Source organism: Eulemur rufifrons, chromosome 7, assembly GCF_041146395.1.
Source record: "Eulemur rufifrons isolate Redbay chromosome 7, OSU_ERuf_1, whole genome shotgun sequence".
NCBI lineage: Eukaryota > Metazoa > Chordata > Mammalia > Primates > Lemuridae > Eulemur > Eulemur rufifrons.
The window spans coordinates 79,446,662-79,464,224 of NC_090989.1; the positions used below are offsets into that span (position 1 = coordinate 79,446,662).

A 17,563-nucleotide genomic window follows, 5' to 3' on the forward strand; every position below is an offset into this window, starting at 1 on the left:
ACTGCACACTTACAGCACATCTTAATTTGTATTAGCCACATTTCAAAGGCTCAATAACCACTTGTGGCCAGTGGCTTCCTTATTGGGCAGTGTGAAGCTACTGATTTATAGATAAGAAAACAGATCCAGGATGGTTAGATAAATTAACCCTTACAGTGCAAATCTATGACACAAAATAGACTACCAGAGCTCCCTAATTTCCAAACCTCTGCTCTACCAGTAAGGGAGACTACCTAACCAAAGGCAGAAATACACAATAAATATTTCTGGAGGTAATAAAGTATTTTAAAATAAAATTAATGAAAATAAAATGTTAGCTCAAAAATACTTATTTTGTATTCCTTCAAAGTTAAAATAGAAATAATAATTTAAAAGTCCCTTGGCTCTCAGTATAGTTCTTTCACCCATCTGAGAAACAGACTCACTTGATTCAGCTGGGAGAGAGATTCATTATGTAATGATATATATATAGTCCTAAATCTGAGAGAACATTTTTCCTATAACTGTTATCTTGTATGGTATCACTAAGCTTAGAAACATTCTAAAAACCCATAGTATTTATAAATATCCCGAATCAAGTCACTTAATCTTTGTTCATAATCATTAGCTACCTGCTATAATTTACAAAATAAATGACTATTTTTGGACAGGCCCAGAGTCCAACTATTATTTTCAGTTTTTAAAGCTCATAAAAAAGTGCAAGTAAGGTCTTGTTTCTTCAGTCTTCTCCATTTGGTCTGCAATTAATTTTAGACAACTTGAGAAAATCTTGAGCAGTTATATAAAGAACATTCTCAAAAATCAGTAAACCCCATTTGTTTTTCATTAATGAAGACAGAATTTAAAAAACAATCCCTACTTGTAGATAAACCTATAATCAGAGGTAGATAAATCCCAGCAGATGCCCAAACTTGTTCTTGCACCATACCATTTCTTCAGCAGGTACCTGTCTTATAGAGTTGGCCAAGAGTCTTATGAGATTATCTGTAAGGATGAGTCCAAGTCCAGCATCATCCTCATGTACCCATTCTATGGACTTCATAATCTGCATATTCTCCTCCCACCTCCCAAGTAATCTCAAGAATAGCAGTGGCTCCTCCCCCAAAAGGCTGGGGATCCTTGAAGAAAACAGTATTTTATTTTATCCTCACTTAAAAAATAAATCAAAACACTCTTTTGATTTTTGCTGTAAAACTAGGGGACTAGAAGAGGAGAAAAAAAAGAAGAAGTGGGGGGGGCGGAGGTGTGGAAAGGAAGAAACCACTAATGAGTTAACTTGTGCTGCCAAGGTAATTCATTTTTCATGAAGCCCTTAGAACACAGCTTTTCCTGTCATCTTTGGGCACACATTTGAGCTTTCGATAAACACATTTAGGAAAATGTTAGCTCTGCACTGAGCATTTCTAAATAATTCAGGTCTGCTTCTGTCAGCAAGAACAATGCTAAAGTATACACACACGCCACATTCAAGTAAATGCTAGCTACGGTTAGGACATCTGCTGAGGCATGCTCTCATCATGATGTAATAAATAAGTGAATGGAATGTGTAACAAATGACCCACAATAATATTAAGTTTTGGAATCTTCTTGGCTGACATGTAGATTTATGAAAAAGAAATGTGGGCAGTTGTTAGACATTGTCAATTCAACTTTGAAACAAAATGTCTTACTAATCCTCTTTAGGTTTTGAATCAGTTGAAACTGAAAAGAATACCGAGATGGTAATGTGAACTGTTTTAAAAAAATCTGTTACCATTTCTAATTTGTATATGAGAAAGGATTTTCTCCATACTATGGGACAAAAAACAAATACCGAATAAAATGTAATGCTGGGGCGAAAATAAGCCTACTGTCATCCATTCTACCAATTTAAAATTATCTTATCAAAATAGCTTCATTATGAAAAGTAAATGTCAATTTAAATGTAGAAAATGTTTTTTTCCATAAATAACACAAGAAAAACAAAACTTCATAGACATATAATGCTACCAATGGAAACATATCATACACGTTCAAATAACATAAGCAAGTCAGAGTTTTTGACAAAGGTTAGAGACCAAAACCAAAACAAAAATTTTAATGTTTTATACTTTGAAATAACACCAGGAGAAAGATAATTTTAAAATGAAAACTGTATAATTAAAAACATAAAAATTATGTAATGTACAATTACTGTATGTAATGTACAATACAATTCTTACTAAAAAGTCTTAGTTTTCATGTCAGGGAAGATCTAGAACCCTGAACCCAGTCCTAGAACTCTACCATTCTTTGTTTTGCAAACACCACATCATATGAGATATGGCCAATTGCTGAGGGGGAAGGAGTAAAATCTAATAAATACAGCATCTGAAAGACTAGCTATGTCCTACCTGAGGTACCTTCTTAATAATTCTATGCTCCTCACAGCATCTGAATCTCAGAACTACTGAACTTTGTTCTCTTTTCCCATCTGGTTTAAGAAGAGGGGAGGGGAACTGGCACAATCATTTTCCATCTGCCTCTATACAGAAAGACATTCCTGAGATGCTGGTAATAATTTTATAGTCCTTTTGGTCCTGTCCTTTCTATATTCTTCACTTCAAACAAAATATTTTCTCCTTTGTAAATAAGACAATCATGTTCCTTTATTAAATATCTGAATGAGAGAATCTATAATTGATTCTCCTCTATTAAGCAAAGAGAGAGACATTTCAAAAATGTCTACAAAATCAAAACAGGAGAATGGACAAACTGTGGTATACCCAATGAACTCCTGGATCCAAGCAACAGAAACAAATCTCAAAATCATTATGGTAAGCAAAAGAAGTCAAATACCAGAGTACAAACTAAATGATTACATTTACATTAAGTTCTAAAACAGACAAATTAATCTATGGTAAATAAAATGAGAATAGTAGTTGGGGGTGCTGGTGGTGGGAACTGATTGGGAAAAAGAATGAAGGATCTTTCCGGGGTGACAGAAATATTTTATATGGGTTGAGTATACCTTATCTGAAATGCTCAGGACCAGAAGTGTTTTGGATTTCAGACTTATTTGGATTTTGGCATATTTGCATATACACAGTAAGATTATCTTGGGGATGGGACCCAAGTCTAAACATGAAATTCATTTTTGTTTCATATACATATTATACACATAGCCTGAAGGTAATTTTATACAATGTTTTAAATAATTTTGTGTATAACACAAAGTTTTAACTACATTTTAACTACAATCTGTCACCAGGTCAGGTGTGAAATTTTCCACTTGTGGCATCATGTCAGCGCTTAAAATTTCAGATTTTGAGGCATTTCAGATTTCAGATTAGGGATGCTCAACCCTTAAGAGTATAGGTTACATGAGCATACGCAATTGTGAAAACTCATCCGACTGTACACTTAAATCTGTTATTTCACTGTATGTAAACTACACTTCAATTTAGAAAAGAACTTTAAAAATATTTTTCTGATAATATCATCCCCTGCTTGAAACCTTCTAGTGGCTTCTCATAACACTGAGAATAAATTAGCATTCCTTAATGCAACCTGTAAGACTTTATAGGGACCGAGCACTGTCTCCCTCACTGGTCCCTTATCTTTAAGATACAGACATGTTGGTTTTCTTTCTATTCCTCATACACATTTCAATTCAACTTTTCCTTAGAGCTTTTGGACTTATGGGCCCTTCTGCCTAGAATGCTTTTTCCCTAGGTTAGCTTTACCAGACTCCAGCTCAAATGTCCACCTACCAGGGAAGGCATTCCCTGAGCCCCATCCAATATTAGCTCTCCCCACCTTCCCCCTTCAAAGTTCTTGGAGGAGCTCATTTTGCTGAATAAATGAACTAAAATATTTGTCAAAATATAAATACCCATAGGGAACATACTAGCTACACTAAGTTTTCATCATTTTTTTCATACCACTTACAAATCTATTTGTTGACACTGGTACATCTTCAAAGGCACTACAGCTAAATGTTTAAAATAAAGTGATGTGTACATGCAAACAAAAAGACAACAGGCATGGCAATGTTAGTAACAGAATAATTCACAGCAAAAAATATTTAATATGATAAAGATGTTACTATTAAAAAACAAAAGCACAAAAATATATCATAAACTATACACCAAACAACAGACTATCAAAATACACCAAAAAACAAAACAAAACCAGAAATATAAGAATTTAAGAAAATCACATCTCTCTCAAGAATTTAAAAAATCAAGTTAACAGATAAAAATACAGATGATATGGATAATGCAAGTAACAAGTCAGATTTAAAAGATACATATAACTCTGAACCCAACAAAAAAATCTGTTTAAAATATCTATAAAAGTTCATTAAATTTAAGTCATCTAATAGGATATAAAGTCTTACTGTAATTGGACTGTAATGGAAATGTTATAGCCATTTTCTGATTCTAATAAAATTAAATATTAAATTGTTAACTCACTATGATATGGAAAATAACATACTCCTCTAATGACTCACGGCTCAAAGAAATTAAAGCTAAAATAACAGACTATTTAAAAAACTAACGATGAAAAAAACAGCATTTCCAAACTTATGGAAATGTGATCAAAGTCATCCTCAGAGGAAAATAGCAAACCAATTTTCATTTGCAAATACAGATACAAATCCAATTCAGCAGGATATTAAAAGAATTTAAAAAAAAGAATAATACATCACAACTGGTAGGTTTTACTGCCAGCAAAAGAAAAAAAATAAAGCAGAATGAACAAAAGCTAAACCCTAAAACCTAAGTAGGACGATTCAGATGAAGATGGTTTGCACTACACATATCTAATGTTGAACCTTTAGAACATTTTAATGCAACTGACTCAGTAATCCAAATACATGTGATACATTTCATGAATTATATTTTCCAAACTAAAAATAGCAGCAGCTTTTATACAAACACCATCCAGGCTTCCCAAAGTCTTTCCAATGTGCACTCCAAAAAATATATGTCCATTTTAATACTTTGAGAAAAATCATTAGGCAGATAGAAGTCCTATTAAAAGAATCAAAATGTGGCTGGGCGGGGTGGCTCATGCCTGTAATTCTAGCACTTTGGGAGGCGAGGCTGAGGCAGAAGGATCGCTGAAGTCCAGGAGTTCAAGACCAGCCTGGGCAACACAGCTGAGACCGTTTCTAAAAAAAATAAGAAAACTTAGCCAGGTGATGGTGCATGCCTGCAGTCCCAATTACTTGGGAGGCTGAGGCAGAAGGATTGCTTGAGCTCAAGAGTTCGAGGCTGCCAGTGAGCTATAATCAAGAGACTGCACTCCAGCTGGGTGACAGAGCAAGACCCTGTCTCTTTAAAAAAACAAAAAAAAATCAAAATGTATATTTTGATGTCAATTAAAATTTTCCATCCATTTAAAGATTACTCATAGAACTGTCATCTCCCATTGATATAGATAACTGAAAAAATACACCTAATTTTCACCCCAAATTATGCTCATTTTACAATACAAGCAATCTGAAGTAATCTACCATAGGAAAAACTCAGACCAAGAGAAATCTAGGAGAGAGAAAATTCTGGTGCGGTTTTCACTAGCGTTGGTACTGACAAACCTCTATCCTAATTATTTTAAGCCAAGTCTTATACACAAAACCTTTTGAGTATGTTCCCACTTTGGGGGCTACATGATCACTTTTTCTTCAAACCATCTGGTATGGAAACAAAAACAGGTCTTTCAAGTAAAAACATAATCACAATTTTACACACTGGACCAGAATGGTGGGAAGATGAGAGGGGCCTGGGTCATTGGCATCAAACTGATGTGGGCCATTCCTAATATGACATATAAAGAGCCGAGCAAAATGGGAAAGCTAGACAGCTGAGCTCAAAAAAATTGTTTCATTAAGTATTATGTATTTATAGATCAGAAACATCTAGTTTCCTATAAATAAAATTGCTTAGGACTACACAGTTTGCTAATAAGGTCAGCCCCAGGATCCATTTAGGCTGGTATTTTATCTCCAACCTTGCAAACTAGCTCATAATTAAGAGTTTAGGATATAACAGCTGATCTAAATTATCCATGCCACTGTGTCTAGCCATTAATGCAACAACTGGAGAGCTGACTCTAGGTGAGTTTTACCAGTCCTTTCCCCCACCAGTTCACCATACTTTTTCTTGAAGAGTGAGCTATGGGATATTCAAGGGTTTTGAGATATTTAAGGTAAATTCTTCTTAAGATGACATAAGGGAGGCCACATAACCTTCCAGTGACTTCCTTGAAGTCACTTTCAGACAAAGGTTATTGAAATTATCTAAAATGATAGTTCTGTCTCATGGCAATTTTGCTGTTTCAGTTGTGAAGCCATGCCATTTTTCTTTCCAAAGGAAGTAAAAAGGAAACAACACTAGTCTAAAAATCCAGGATGAAAAGAAGAAAAGGAACTGGACTAGATCAAGATTGTCACACTCCAGGGCACAGTCACTGAGAATACATAAATTGAACCAAATCTTGCACACACCACTAAATAGGGACTTTCAATGGAGCTTTCAAACGGACAATAAACCTTATGGAGGTAAGTCTCATGTCTTTCTATCTGGAGTTGAGATTCTAGAAAGGAAACAAGCACTTTAAACCATGAAATAAATTTCTAGAAAATTGCTTTTTCTTCAGACCAACTCTACCTAATCTAGAAAAATCTATCCATCTTCAAAAATCTATCAACTGATGAAAATTTTCTAAAATTAGATATGGCTCCACCCTCAGCTCAGATGTGCAAAAAAATAAATAAATAATAAAATAATAAAATTAGATATGGTGATGGTTGCACAACTTTGTAAATATACTAAAAAACAGCCCACTGAAATTTTACAATTTGTAAGGGTAAATTTTACATTATGTGACTTAGATCTCAAGAAAGTTGTTTTAAAAAATAACAATGATAAACCCAATATATATTAACCTTAAACAGAAACCTACCTATTTATAGATTATCCTTCCTCCCAAGTATGTGTATACATGCTATGCATACCTTTGCTGGGGGTAAGGGGTCGGGGGTGGAAAGAGCAGTTATTAATAGCTTGGGAATCAACATTAGGAAGACCAATCTGGGGTTGGGGGAGTTGTTAATACTTCTTAATTTTACCATAAAATATTTTAGGTATTCAAAAAAGTATACAATGATCAGTTACAGGAATATACGGATATTCAAAAGTATTCATAATTTCCTATTTCTAAAGCTGGGTGGTAGCTAAAAGTAGGAATTTGTTACTTTATTGTTATTCTTTAAAACATACTTATTTTATGTCCCCTTTGGTATATATATTTCGCAGTTCTTTTTTTTTTTTTTTTTTTGAGACAGAGTCTCACTCTGTTGCCTGGGCTATAGTGCCGTGGCGTCAGCCTAGCTCACAGCAGCCTCAAACTCCTGGGCTCAAGCGATCCTCCTGCCTCGGCCTCCTGAGTAGCTGGGACTACAGGCGTGTGCCACCATGCCCGGCTAATTTGTCTTTATATATATATATATATATATATATATATTTTTTTTTTAGCTGTCCAAATCATTTCTTTCTATTTTTAGTAGAGACAGGGTCTTGCTCTTGCTCAGGCTGGTCTCGAACTCCTGACCTCGAGCGATCCACCCGCCTTGGCCTCCCAGAGTGCTAGGATTACAGGCGCGCCCGGCCCACAGTTCTTAAAAACTAAAAAATTTACAAATAAATAAATTATGGTACATTCACACTATGGAACAGTTCTGCTATAATATGACATATGCATTCTTAAAAATCACTGCTATGTAAAATTGCATAATAAAAACCCACAGGGCTTATGGAGTAAATAAGGTTGGGGCACAACACTCCATCAAAATCATTATCAGTGACATAAAAAAGGAATCTAATAAAAATGGCAGCACAGTTTTACACGTTAGATGGTTAAGAAATATATAAATGCTACATAAATGACACCTTGTCTTGAAAAAGACCTTGAGTTTACTTGTGGAAGTAGGCAGTGAAGGTCCTGAGTTACTGGAAGTGGTAGAGGAAGAGTTATTTGCGATCAACAGAAAGTTGTAACACCAGATGTGCATGAGTGTGGATCATAAAATAGCAGTAAGCTGAGACTGCTGGGAGTCATTTGAGGTGTGTGCGTGTGCGCCTTGTGTATTCTTTCCATGGATCAGTTCATCAGGGTGCAGTTTTCTGCATTCACCTAGTGTTTCTTGCTGATGGAATCATGCATAAACAAATGTTAAATTCACATTATGCTCAGATAGTGCCCAAACATTAACAACTGCATTGGAACAAATTTATATTTTCTTATAGCAAAACTGACTATATTACTTTAAGATTGTAATGCAGCCATTAAAAAGAATGTGTTGATATGGAAATATTTCTAAAATAAATTGTAAAGTGAAAAACAAACACCAAGGTGCAGAAAAGTGTTTATATTTTGATTCCTTCTGTGTAACTCGGGGAGAAAGAAGAGACAAAAGATGAGCTGGTGTATGCTTGCATAGGTTTTCTGGAAGGAAAGATCAAAAACCATTAATGTGGTTTTTAATGGCTGCCTCTGGGTAGTTGATTTGCTTTTCATTTTATTCCTGACTACCATGGTTGAATTTTCTACCAATGTGTTGTTATTTTGGGTAGAAAAATGCCAAAAGGACTAATCTGGAAAATGGATTATAGATGTTTCTATGTCTCTTTCTGGTTTCTTCTTACTTCTCTGTATGTTTAAAAAAAACAAACCAACAACAACTCAGAATGTGAAACAACTGAAACTCTTATATATTGCAGGTGAGAATATAAAATGGTACAACCACTTTGGAAAACCATTTGGCAATTTCTTAAAAAATTAAACATACCCCTGCTATATGATCCACACATTCCATTACTGGGTATTTACCCAATAGAAATAAAAGTATATGTCCATACAAAGACTTGTACACAAATGTTCACAGCATCTTTATTTGAAATAGTCAAAAACTAGAAACAATCCAAACATCCATTAACAGATAAATGGATAAACAGTGATATATTCATGCAATATTATTCATCAATAAAAAAGAATGAATTGACACATGCAACAATTTCAAAATAATGATGCTGAGTGAAAGAAGACAGCTTAAAAAAAAGTACTATATACTATATGACTCCATTTATATAAAATGCAAACTAGTCTAGAGTGACAGAAAGCTCACCAGTGGGTGCCCTGGGAGAGGCACAAGGATAGGGAGGAGAGAGGATTTTCAAAGGGGCATCAGGAAACTTTTGGGGATGATGGATATGTTTACTATCTTGATTATGGTTATGGTTTCACAGGTATATGAATGTCAAAACTTATCAAATTGTACACCTTGTATATGTGCAGTTTGTAGCATGCCAACTGTACCTCAATAAAGCTGTTTAAACACACACATACGCACACACACACACAACTATTAAATATAGTTTGCCAAAAAATGTGCAAAGAATATGCAATGAAAACCCTCAAACATTGAGATGAGAATGTTAAATGGTACAGCCTCCCTGGAAAACAGTTTGGTGGTTCCTCAAAAAGAAATGCCATTAGACCTAGCAATTCCACTCCTAGGTATATATCCAAGAGAACTGAAAACATATGTCTATAAAAAAACATGTACATGAATGTTTGTAACAGCATTCTTCATAATAGCGAAAAAGTGGAAACAACACAAACGTCCATCTATTGATGAACGTATAAACAAAATGTGGTACATTTCTACAATTCCTAGCAATAAGAAGGGATGCTACAACATGGAATCACCTGGAAAACACTGTGTTATGTGAAAGAAGCCAGATACAGAAAGCCACATGTTGTATGATTCTATTTATATGAAATGTTTAGAAACAGGCAAATCCATAGACACAGAAAGTAGTTGCCAAAGGACGAGGGGAGATGAGAATTGAGTCTGACTACTAATAGGTAGGGAGTTTCTTTTTGGAGTGATACAAACATTATGGAATTAAGTGATGGTAGTTGTACAACTTGGTGAATATACTAAAAACCCACCAAATTACACACTTTTAAGACAGTGAATTTTAAGTTATGTGAATTATATCTCAATTTTAAAAGTATACCTACACTCTCAGATAAACTAAATTTTAACAAAACACATAGCAATCAGCACTGCATCTGCAATTCTGTGCATAAAACCATTACAAATAAAGTTGAAGCCTCCCCTGCATTCTCCTCACCTTCAGCCTTCATTTACCTCCACAGCTCACTCTTGAGATGAGCAGAATAAACAATTCTTGTCTAGGAGGAGAACTAGTTCTTCTAACCTCTCCCCATCTGTTGTCATCAAAGTTCACATGCCTGGACATCTCACAATCATCTTCCCCTGGGTTCATATTTCATCTCTACCTTCTCCACTCACTGAAACTGCTCTTCAGCCTTCAAGAATCAAATTCTGAGCCATCCATGAACTCCAGGCTTTGAAAACTTTTTTTCTAACTCCCACAGAACAGATGATATAGAAACAATCTGCTTCTTAAGTCTTGTTTTCTGAGTGAGAGGTGCACCAAGCCCCACCCTCCACTCTGCAGCACTGTAGAAAATAGACTGAAAAAGGAGTGAATAAAGACAGGGAGATGGGGCGGTCAATTTAAGAAAGTGGCAATGAAGATTCAAATAAAAATCCATGTTTTTTTAAACTGAATTTCTCAAATGGAAAAAAATCCATGGTTGAATGAGAAAACTAACTTAAATGTTACTTTTTCTCTTTTTACAGGTTTTGTGATTAAAAAAATAGTTAGCTGGTGCAGTGGCTCAGGCCTGTGTAATCCTAGTATTTTGGGAGGCCAAGGTGGGAGGATCACTTGAGGCCAGGATTTCAAGACCAGCCTGAGCAAGAGCGAGAAAAAACAGAAAACACAGAAAAATTAGCTGGGCATGGAGGCACTGCCTGTAGTCTCAGCTACTCAGGTGGCTGAGGTGACAGGGTTGCTTGAGCCCAGGGGTTCGTGGTTACAATGAGCTATAATGAGGCCACTCCTCTACAACCTGCGCCAGACAGTGCAAGATCCTGTCTTAAAAAAAAAAAAGTCCATAGCAACCTATAGTCATCCAAAGAATGTGAAGGCATTTAAAACTGTATGAAAAACATATGGGGAAAATTCTGCATGCTATATGTCAAGCTACATATTTTTAATATCTTAAGAACTTTTGGCAATCAATTAGGAAACAAAAAAGATGCACAGGAAAAGGAACAGAAATTCACAAATGGCCAATAAATGTGAAAAAATGTTCAAACACACTAGTAATCAAAAAATGAAAAACAAGAAAGACACCATTTTTCATCTAACAAATTTAGTTGGGGACAGATGGAGATGAGGGGCACTTTTTTCTATTTCTTCACTTCCTCACACCCCATTCAACTATTCTAATCTGGTTTCCACCTCTCACTTCCAGAACTGTGGTAGGAACAATGACCAAAACCAAAACGTCCATGTTGCCAAATCCAATCAACAATCTTACTAAGCATCTCAGAGCCACTGATAGAGGACCAATTCTCCATTTTCCAGAAATTTAACTCTTTTGGCTTCCATACCAGTCTCTTGCTTTTTCTCCTACCTCACTGGCTACTTCTTCTGCGTCCTTTGCTCAATCTTCCTCATCTACCAGACTGAGAAATATGTGAATGCCTGAGCCATTTGCATTCCTCTTTCTATACTCTTTCCCTAAGTGATCTCACATGGTCCCATACCTTTGAGTATCATTTATATACTGATCATTCCCAAAGTTTATCTCTAGCTTCTCTTCCCTGAGTTCCAGACCTGTACATCCAACTGCCTCTTCAACATACTGACTTCACAATCAATGTGCATCTCATATTTAACACGTCCAAAATAAAAATTTATGATTTTTCTCACCTCATCTCAGTAAACAATTTCACCATCTACTCAGTTGCTCCAAACAAAAATCAAGAACGCAAAGACTCTTCCCTTTCCTTCACCAATCCGTTTCCAAGTCTTGTTCATTCTACCTTCAAAATGTTTTAAAATCTTTTTACTGTTCCCCATGTCCAATGCCATGGGCCTAGCCCAAGCCACTGCAAACAGCACAGTAACCGATCTCCCAGATTCCACTCCAGCCTTCTTCCACCACATAGTAGTCAGATCATACTACGTGCCTCCTTAAAACCTTCAAAGGCTTCCCATAAAAACTAAACTCCTAACCACAGTATCATCTGCTCCTATGTTTGAAAGCATACACACAACCCAAAGGTATTATCTCTAGACAGTAAATCTACTTTTACTCGTTTTGCTTGTCTGTACTTTTAAATTTTTCTACAATGAATACTTGCTACTTATTAAGAAAGGGGAAATGATATTGCTGAATACTATATACTACTGCACCGCATTTTTTACACGTTAGAGAGAAAAGGGAATGGAAAATGTAGGTCAACTCTTAACTGTTAAGGAATATGCTTTAGATGAAGATATCAGCAAACATCTATCAAAACTCTAAGACTGATGTGTCACGGCTGTAGGATTACTGGTAATATTTTTCCTCCCCTATTTCCTATTTTTAACGTAAGTACATTCATAATAGGGAAAAAAAGGTTATGTTATAAACCTCATTGTCTCCTGCAATCTGGCCACAGCCCACCAAGCCAGCTTTTCTTGCGGGTCCTCACTTTCCACTCCAACCCTGCACTCACACCTCTGGGGCTTTCACTCTGGCACCATCCCCGGAATATTCCCCAAGCTTTCTAAAGCCTGCCCATCCTTCACGAGAGTGGGGGTTGGGGAGACGGTAGGGATGGTGACAGGTTGGAGGGACGATCCAGGATCCTTTGGTGTATCCACAACTTGCCGGTGCTGGGGCCACATCTGGTCTCCAGTGCCATCAGCAGGCCACCAGGCTTACCGTCCGAACGCTCCCGCGGCTGAGGCTCCAGGGCCCCCAGTCCCTCAGAGAGCGTTGCGCCAGGCTGAAAAGGAACCCCCCCACTCATCTGAATCCTGGGGCTCCCCGACACTCACCTCGAGAGCCTCTCCTCTCCGCAGTCACCAGCTCCCCGCCCTCCCCTCCGCCGGGAACTCGCTGGTCCCGCCTCGGCGCTGCCCGCGGGGTGGGGGAGGGGCGCGCACGTGCCCGCGCCGCCCCCGCCCAGACAATGCCCTGGAGAGCGGGGCGCGCGCCCGACCAGTCCCATCCTGCTCCCGCCAACACTCACCCTTTCTCCGGTGTCCGGCTGCACGGCGGGCCCCGCCAGGCGCCGCGAGAGAGCACGGCGAGGCGCGCTAGCCGACGAAGCCCCACGGAGCCGCCCCGCCACGAGGCCCTAGCGACCCCGCAGCCCGCGGAAGCACACAGCTCCGCGAAGCCCGCCCGGCCTGTTCCGCCCCGCACGTCAGCAGCAGGGGCGGAGCGCAGCGGCGGCGGCGGCGCGCGCTGGCGCGCGCGTCCAGAGGGCGGAGCTCATAGGGATGGGGGCGTGGCGTGGCGGGGCTGGCCCAGGATCCCACCCTGGCCTTGGCGGCCGCGCCTCCTGCACGGAGTAGGCATCGGTTCTGACGAAGGCACCATCATCCTTCATTTACCTGCCTAGAAGAAGATGGCAAGTTCCAGCCCCAAGTTTGACAAAATATTCATTCTACCGTTATTTATGAGTTGCCATAATAACAATAATAACTATGATTTTTGTGTGTGCCAACTTGTGCCAAGCTCTGTGCTAGGTGCTAGGGACACAAATTAACAATAATTATTACCAACCCATTTTACAGATGTGGAAACTAAGGCTCAGAAAACTTAGGACTTATCTAGATCACACAACTAGTGAGTGACAATGCGTCAAGTCCAGTTTTCCCCCTAAATATCTCTGAGGTTTACCTTCTCTTTCATTCTTTTTATACCATCCTACCCCCTACCCATCTCTCTGCCCAAGACTGTGGTAGCCTCCCAACTGGTCTCCAGGGATCTACTTCTGCCCGCCCTCAATCTTTTCTCCTCATTGTGTAAAGATTTACCGTTGGAGCTGGGTGGTGGGTTTATGGGGTTCAATTTGTTATACTTTACATACATGTGATCAATTTTTTGATGTATGTATTATTTAACAATGTTTTAGGGGATTTACTCCTATATCCCCAATAGCAAGCCCAGTGCTTTGCACACAGTATGTACTCCAAAAGTATTTGTTGAAAGTATGAATAGTAGAAAGCTCTGCATGATGAAGGAATAGAGGAATTTATAATATGTCACCACTGGCCTCCTGACCTTAAGGTCTATTAGAGGTAAAAGCAGATTAACAATATTTGCTCAACAAATTTTTATTGCATTTCTATTCTGTTTGCTGGTGCTATGTTCCAAACACTATATTAGGCACCGAGGACACAGAAGTGAAAGCAGAATTCCTGTCCTTGTGAAATTTAGAGTCTAATTATCATATAACAGGGAAACTTAATTGAATCTGAAAGGCTAAGAAAGGCTTCCTTGAGCCTTAAGCTAAGACTCAAGATAGAATAGGAAAATTGGGGAGATAAAAATGATTTTCATGGAGAAAAAGGTAAGGTAAAAGATCTGAAAGAGTGTGTTAGTGTTTCTCAACTCTTGGACTCTAACCCTGAGGCAGCAGCATAGAGATATCCAACTAAGTGCCAAGGAAGCTAGAAGCACACTTCCCCTGGTCTAGCTTGGAAGGCTGCCCAATTTTGGGAGAAGTCTCACACTGAGCAGGGCTCAGGAGCAGACTGTGGCAGTGGAAGGGAGAGGAGTCTGAGATAGTACTGCTGGGTCTCCACAGCTGGAAGATGGTGTGCCAGAAACCCAGACTTCTTGGTATGCTCCATGCTCCCTGCTGCCCATACGGAAAGTAGCAGGTTGAAGGCCATGGACAGGCCAATTGCCACTTGCCAGGGGTCAGTTTGTCCTAAGCAGAGGCCTTGTGGTAGACTGATGGGCAGGGAATGGCTGGAGAATGTAGCTGAGACTCCAAGGATGGGCAGAGCTGAAGATGGCAACAGAGCTGAAGTCCTGTAAGTCCACTGGTGAGAGGAGCAGGGATAGAGGGGTGGGGGTGAAAGGTGAGACATCAGACTCTGAAGGCACTGAAGCAACAAGTCATGAGCTTGCCAGCCAACCAGCTCTGCAGCTGTTGCCAGCAGGGCAGTGGTGACCAGGAGTGACCAGGAACATAGATAGCAGTAGATGCCAGTGAGGACTTCTTACAACTCTGCACACAAACCTGAGACCCCTCCCACCACTGCCTTGAGGCTTCCCCTTTATCCCATAGCCCACCTTGGGAAGTCAAGGGGAGGAGGGGAACGTTCTGTTAGGACTGCAACTTTGAACCATTTACCCAAATATTTACCAAAAATGAAACTATTTTATTTTTTTCTTCATATTTTGATAGATTTAGGTGTATAATGAAACTATTTTAGACCAGAAGGGATTCAGATAACTTTCACTGGCAAGTTGAGGTTTAGCCCGCTCCCTGATAGGAATGAGAGCCCTTGAGAACGTTTGCATCATTTAAAGAAATAACACAGCTACAGATTTTTACACACATGCTTGCAGTGTGGACGTTTCAGTAAGGGAGATAAGCTCTAAGAAGGAAATGGGCAGGATGTTAGGGAAGCACAACACCAGGGAACCAAATCTAATGTGAAGGTAAAAAAGTCCTCTTTGAAAAATTAGTAAGTGAAACCTGAAGAAGTGGAAGCTGTTGGGAAGGATAAGACCTGAGACAAGGTGAGAATGAATCCCAGGGCGCCTTAAGTAAGAGCAGAGTGGCCGGGGCTGGGGCTGAGGGTCAGGGAGGAGCAGGATCATGCAGGGAGGTGGTGGTAAGATTTTGATCTTTACCACAAGAGCAACAGGAAGTCATCAAATGGTTTTAAGCAGGGGGGGTGATGTTCAGTACAGTATTCTATTTGCTCTTTTAAAAAGATCACTTGTCCCAGCAAATGGGTGGAGAATGACCGGGGAGGGGAGTGTGAACAGAGAAACAGTGAGACAGTTGGAAAGCAGTTTGAGTCATCTAGGTGAAAAATGAGGGTGGCTTACACTGGGCAGTGGAGATGGAGGGAATGGATAGCTACAAGAACTATGGAGAAAATACCAAAGACCTGGTGATGAACTGGGAGGAGACTGGCCCCTACTAAGTCAATTGGCCTCTTAGAAAAAGCTGCCTCTTCCTCCAAGCAGATCACGCCCTGCTCTGGGGCTTGGCAAGTTGCTAGAGGCTGGAGTTCAGGCCCCTAGTTGGGCAGATCCCCTTAGATGGCACTTGCCTGCACAACCACTGGGGTGGGCTGGGAGGGAGAAGTTTAGGAGGGAGGAGAACCAGGTGGCTCCCAGGTTTCTGGCAGTGGCAAATGGTGGGTGGTGGTGCCATTTACTGAGAGGAGGGAGGCTGAAGGAAGGACAGATTTTGTATGATGGGGATGGGAGAATCAAGAACTTCCTGTGGGACCTTTTAAGTTTGAGGCATCCACCTGAAGATATTATGTCTGTACATACGACTCTGTGGCTCAGGGGAGACCTGATGGGTGATACTGTCAGCATGATGTTGTCAGCAGGTAGTTCGTGAGAGCTGGTGAGGTTGCCATGGAAGAGAGTGCAATGTGGAGAGGTCGCACAGCCACAGCCTACAGTTGTCAACATGTTTACTTTAAACAAGCCAACATTTCAAACATTGAGAAATTTCACATAATAACCTGGATTTCTGCTTCTATGAAAAATCAGAGGCTGTGGTAACCTGGCCCCACATTGTTATTAGATATTAGCTAACACTTCCTAGCAGGCAGTGTTCCCAGTGTTCACAAATTTAATCCTCATGAGAACTTTATTAGTATTCGTACTTTAAGTAAGAGAAAACTGAGGCACAAACAGGTTGAGTTAACTTAGCTGTGTCAGACAGCAAAGAAATGTGGAGCTGGGTTGCAGACCCAGGCAGTCTGGCCCCAGGGTCTGAGAGTTTAGCTAACTTACCAGGGAAGCTGCTAGAAAGCTGCAATCCCATTTAGAAAAGGCAAAACATTTATACAATCTGAAGAAAAACCAGAGTATTGCACTCCCATTTAGAGAAGCCCTATTGCTTTCAGGGTGAAGGTCCCAACACACCCTACGGTTTTCTTGACACCCCTCCCTATCTAAGTCTGAGCAGGAGTTGCCATTTATTGTTTAACTCGCACTACTATTTTCTCATACTAGGGAGTTATTTCTCTATAACCATGCCAAGTAGAAAATTAAAAATATTCAGTTAAGACATCTAACTCCAGCCAGGTGTGGTGGTGCACACCTCTAGTCTCCCAGCTCTTCAGAGGCCACGGCAGGAGGATCACTTGAGCCCAGGAGTTCCAGGCCAGCCTGGGCAATAGCAAGACCCTGTCTTAAAAAAAAAAGACATCTAACTAAGTTCTATGGATAAGAATTTAAAAATAATTAGACTGTAAACTTCTATTTGTGTATTAATTGTCAGATTAATATTGGTGAAAACAAATTAACAAATATGTATAAGAAACTCTTAAGTATGTTTCTATGCTTCCGATACAATCATATTTCTTGTGATGATCAATCATTCCCAAGTATATGAGATTAAAATGACCCAGAGAGGCTGGGTGCAGTGGCTCATGCCTGTAATCCC

The 17,563-nt window shown here is 39.4% G+C and overlaps 1 protein-coding gene across 1 annotated transcript in view; it reads right to left on the reverse strand.

Moving 5' to 3' along the window:
- Nucleotides 1-13,342, reverse strand: part of YEATS2 (YEATS domain containing 2) — a 95,175-nt gene extending 81,833 nt beyond the window's left edge. The window contains exon 1 of the mRNA XM_069472865.1: nucleotides 13,154-13,342. The gene's annotated coding sequence lies outside the window, so the exon portion shown is untranslated. The remainder of the gene's footprint in view (nucleotides 1-13,153) is intronic.
- Between the last annotated feature and the right edge of the window lie 4,221 nt (nucleotides 13,343-17,563).